The 5303-nt window shown below is 43.8% G+C and overlaps 1 pseudogene; it reads left to right on the forward strand.

Annotated features, from left to right (window-relative positions):
- Positions 1-1620: 1620 nt before the first annotated feature.
- Positions 1621-4889, forward strand: LOC140212233 (deoxynucleotidyltransferase terminal-interacting protein 1 pseudogene; annotated as a pseudogene).
- Positions 4890-5303: the final 414 nt, after the last annotated feature.

Consider the following 5303-nt stretch of genomic DNA (forward strand, 5'->3'; position numbering starts at 1 on the left):
ACCTGTAATGCTACAGTGACACTATAATTTCCTGTGGGATCAATAAAGTATCTGTCGATATATCTAAGACTCATTTTCTTGCAAGCATTTACAGTAGAACAGAGAAATACTATAGAATAAATGAAAAACTACACACAAACAAAGACTGACAAGAAACCAATGCGCAAAAGAAGAAAAACAGGGTAATTACAAAAAAAAACAAATAATAATAATAATAGTAAATAAATAACACTAGAGAACGTGAGCTGTAGAGTCCTTGAAAGTGGTTCCCAAAGTTGTGGAATTAGCTCTGAGTTGAGGTGAGTGCAGTTATCCATGATGGTTCAGGAGCCTGATGGTTGAGGGTAATAACTGTTCCTGAACCTGGTAGTTTGGGACCTAAGGCTCCTGTACCTGCTTCTTGATGGCAGCAATGAGAAGAGAGCATGGCTGGATGGTAGGGGTCCTTGATGATGGATGCTGCTTTCTTGTGTCAGTGCTCCTTGTAAATGTGCTCAATGGTGGGGAGTGCTTTTCCTGTGATGGATAGGAACTAATATTGCTTGACTTAGCAGGGAAGTATTATTCTGCTTGATTAATACTTCCCTGCAAAGGTAATAAAGACTAAATCAATCCAGATGACTTTGACTGCCAAGCCAGCCACAGAAAGCTATGATCGAACCAGACAACTATGCATAATCGTGCTCCAATGTGCAGAAATACAGAAAGTACAAAGAAGTCTCTTGCAACAACAGAATGAGGAAAAATCCTGGTTAAAGCACGTGTGACATGTTGATTGTAAAACTAGATTATTTTGCAGCAACATTCGTTTTTGAGAAGTGGACGTTTAGTGGTAGCATTGGATAGTAGTTTGTCACAGGCAGGATTAATTCAGACTTGTAATGGTGCTGTCAGTGAAACAAAGAAACCCAGATGACTGGAAGTGAAACACAGGAGAGGCAACTGCTCTGCTACCTGCTGATTCAAAGTATAACATGTGGTTCAGAAAATATCCGTTATATTTCTGGTGTGCTCCACACATGTAGACTAAATGTTTGGCTTTCCAAGAACTCCGAAGTAGGGGACACCTACACAACTGAGTAAACACCCACTGCTCAGCAGAGACAGAATGGGATGGATGCCAAACGTGCACTGGAAACCATCAGAGGACCACCGAAGTTGTGTATGTATTTTTATATTTTTTTTGTTTTATTTAGTGATACAGCACAGAGTAGGCGTTTCTGGCCCTTCGAACCACACAACCACCCACAAGCTCAATTTAACCCTAACCTAATCACAGAACAATTTGCAATGGCCAATTAACATACTTGGTATGCCTTTGGGCTGTGGGAGGAAACCAGAGCACCCAGAAAAAACCCTCACATTCCACGGGAAGATGTACAGAGATTCCTTACAGAACAGCGGCAGAATTGAACTCCGAACTCTGACGCCCCGACCTGTAATAAGGTCTCAGCTACACTACCAGGGCAAATCACAGTCATCGGGCAAATGACTTGAGGGGCTACTGCAACACTGATATCCTTTCTGTATTATCTGGTTCTTTTTTGCTAACCCCCTACCCCTCGATTTACCCAGCTCTTATGCTCACTCCAGCCCCTATCACTCAGCTCTTTTCCCTTCATGCACCCACTGAATGTGCCCATCACCCACACACTCTTAGAGTCATACAGCGCAAACAGGCCCTTCAGCCCATCTGGCCCATGCCGGCCAAGATTCCAATTTAAGGTAGCCCCATCTACCAAACCCGTTAGAGAGCTCTCAGCCACAAAACGATCATGACAGATGCTGATGACCTGAGCCGGAGAGGGAGTCCATCCTGAAGAAGAGGAACAAAAGACCACCAGGACATCTGATTTCACTTGTCCAGACAGCTCAGAGTGCTTTTGTCTCAAAATTTAAGTACATACACTGAGGTAATAAAACAGGAAGGACCCAAGTGGGACCCAGCCAGACTAAACACATTTGTGCTTGCATTGGGAAAAAAGCCTTGGGAATGGTTGGCACTCACAGAAGCATCTACATAAAGCATCCAGAACCATTCAAGTACTCTGTAGACACAAAGGACAAGCATTCACTTAGAGAGAAGCACCACATGCCAGCCACAGGTGGCAAGGTGGCCTACCTGCTAATAGGAGATGCCATTCCAACACTAGCAGCCGGGGATGACTACAGGGGCTCCCTGAGCTAAGACTGGGTGAACTCTGGCCATTTATTGTTCTCTGACTCTATTTGCCCTCATCTGGTCCATCTCCCTGCTTATCTATGTAACCTGTGCAAGTGTGTTTTAAATGTTGTTAATGTACCAGTCTCAAACACGTGCTCTGGCAACTCATTCACACTCTGACCAACTTCTGGGTGAACAGGTTGCCCTTCAGGTTCCTGTTGAAATTCTACCTCTTACTTTAAACCTATGCTCCCTAGCTCTTAACTCCCCAATCCTGGGCCCCCTGGATCCCCTCCGCCACTGTTCCCATCTGCCTTCCCCACCCATTCTGTAGATTCCATGCTCCACTCTCCTCACTGAACAGATTCCATCATCTTTAACCCTTTGTCACCTCCCAGCACCTGCATTTCCACTTTCTCCTCCTTCATCTGCCTATTGCCCCTCTTCATCTGGATTGCAATTATCACCTGCCACTTCCCTCCTCCTTGTTATACTGGTCATCCCCCCTCTGTCCCTCAGACCAGATAGAGTCCTAATACTGTCAACCGTCCATTCCCTTCCACAGATGTTGGTGTTGAGAATAAGATTAAACTCACAGAGAGAAAATAAATTACGTTAGTCCAGATGAAGGGTCTCGGCACGGAACAGCGACAGTTTATTCCCCTCCATAGATGCTGCCTGACCTGCTGAGTTCCTCCAGCATTTTGTGTAGGTTGCTCTGGATTTCCAGCCTCTGCAGAATCTCTTGTGTTCCACACTATCAAACCATTAAAGGTCTTTATACTTGGACACTGATGCAAGATGTGGACAGAATCAGGTTTAATTTTTTTAAATATTATTTATTTAGGGATACAGCATGAAAGAGGCTCTTAATCGCACTGCACTGCCCAACAACCCACCTATTTAACCCTAGCCTAATCAGAGGACAATTTACAATGACCAATTAACCTACTAACCGGTATGTCTTTAGACTGTGAAAGGTAACTGGAGCACCTGGAGGAAACCCACGCGCCCACTGAAAGAACTTCCTTACAGAGGATGCTAGAATTGAACTCCAAACTCCAACGCCCCGAGCTGTAATAGCATCGTACTAACCGCCACGCTGCCATGGTGCCTTTGAGAAGGAGCTGGTGAGATGCCTTCTTGAATCACTGCAGTCCTCAAGGTGCAGGTGGACCCACAGTACTGTTAGTGAGAGAGTTCCAGGACTTTGACTCAGTGATGGTGAAGGAACAGTGACATACGTTCAGTGGCCACTATATTAGTTACCTCCTATACCTAATAAAATGGCCACTGAGTGTACTTCTGTAAGTCCGTGGTCTTCTCATCACAGTGTACTCTGACTGAAGACTGAACCCAGGTGCAGGGGAATGACAAATTCCCATGTTGAGACAGAAACAGGAGTTGATTCATCAGAACTCCAATTCAACTTCGGTGGCTCGACCGAGCGAAACTGTGAGATGGATCATTCTTGAAACACATAAGGACCCTGTGATAAGTGGTAATTCGGAGTCTGCTTTAAATAATCACAGTAGGATGAGGACCCCATGCCAGTTAAAATAAACTTGACAAGATTAAACAGAAAGCACAAGGGCTTAAACGACTCTAAATAAGACAAGAACTAGCAGGGCTTGTGTAACGTCTGTTGTCGCCCATCCCCTTCACTGACATGCTGTAAGATTTGTTTTATGGCAGCAGTACTGTGAAAAATATTATAAATTACAATGAGAAATATACATGAACATTGAATTAAGCAAGTAGAGCAAAAAGAGAGCAGAGCAGGCATCTGAACATCTGAGGTACAGGTCTCCGTTTTACTTGTGCATCATCTCTCGTGTAATTCTGTGCACTTGGCAAGTTAAAGAAAGCTGACAGCAGTAGATTCTCTTCGAGATACAATTGCGCTGTGAGGGAATGGTGAGTCCTGCTTCTGGAAAGTCAGAACAAAGAAGCATCTGTATGTCAAACAAAAAAAAGGGATTTTTTTTTGAAAGATATAACATTGCAGCAATCTGTTCAGATAATCTCAGTGCCAGCAGCTACTTTGCCATCAGAGTCAGTCATTGTGAGCATCTGTTTGAATTCTACAGTGTTAACAAGAACCGGGTGTGAAGCCAGAGACAGGCAAGGAGAAATGAACCAAGGTTTTATTCATGAGCCTCCATCTCAGGAGTGTCACGATTTAAAGGTGAGCGAGAGCTCAGTGATTCGCCAGAGGTGCCCAAGTCCTGTTGAAACAGCTGTCTCAACTTCCTCAGCTGACAGAGACACAATGATGAGTGTGTGTGTGTGTGTGTGTGTGTGTGTGTGTGTGTGTGTGCATGTGTGTGCGTATGTGTCTACTGCACTGATAAAATGGCCCTGTCAAAAGAATCAGCAGTGCATCTGCCAAAGAGGTGGTTACGTGTTCTCAGTACTAATTCTGAGAATTCATATTCTCGGTATTATTTATTGACTTATTTTTGTATTTCATTGATTATCTTCTTTGGCACATTGGTTGTTTGTCAGTCTTTGTGTGTCGTTTTTTATTGATCCTATTGTATTACTTTGTTCTACTGTGAATGCCTGCATAAAAATGAATCTCAGGGTAATATATGGTGACAAATATGTCCTTTGATAATAAATTTACTGTGAACTTTGAACTTTGATTCCGATGATGCTGCACAAACTTCAGAAAGTAAAGGTCCATCTTAACTTTGCAGAAACCAAATTCACAGGGAGTTAAAAGCTAAGCAGTAAATGTCCTGTCTCCGACCCCGCAGAGCGTTGTGAAACTTGTAGTGAAACTCTGCTTTATCCATGTAGTTTGGCTTGATGATCTCATTGGGGCATGATGGCTGTTTTATCCCACTTGGGCCTCTCATACCCCAGACTTTTCCAGCCCACTCAGACGTCTAAATCTCCAGCACTCTCACCTGGCTAAACCCCCTCACATCCTCCTCTTAAGATATCAAGGCTTCAGGAAGCCACTTAAGAACAGAAGAAAGTCTGTTCAGCAACCGAAGCCTGGTCTGCCCTTCAATTAGATCATGGACAACCCTCACCATCCTGCTGCAGTCCATCAGCCAATTAAAACACCTCCGAGGATTTAGCTGAAATACTGATAGGTTGAATTAGAACATTAACAGCTCAGATGTGA

Source organism: Mobula birostris, chromosome 18, assembly GCF_030028105.1.
Source record: "Mobula birostris isolate sMobBir1 chromosome 18, sMobBir1.hap1, whole genome shotgun sequence".
Classification (NCBI taxonomy): domain Eukaryota; kingdom Metazoa; phylum Chordata; class Chondrichthyes; order Myliobatiformes; family Myliobatidae; genus Mobula; species Mobula birostris.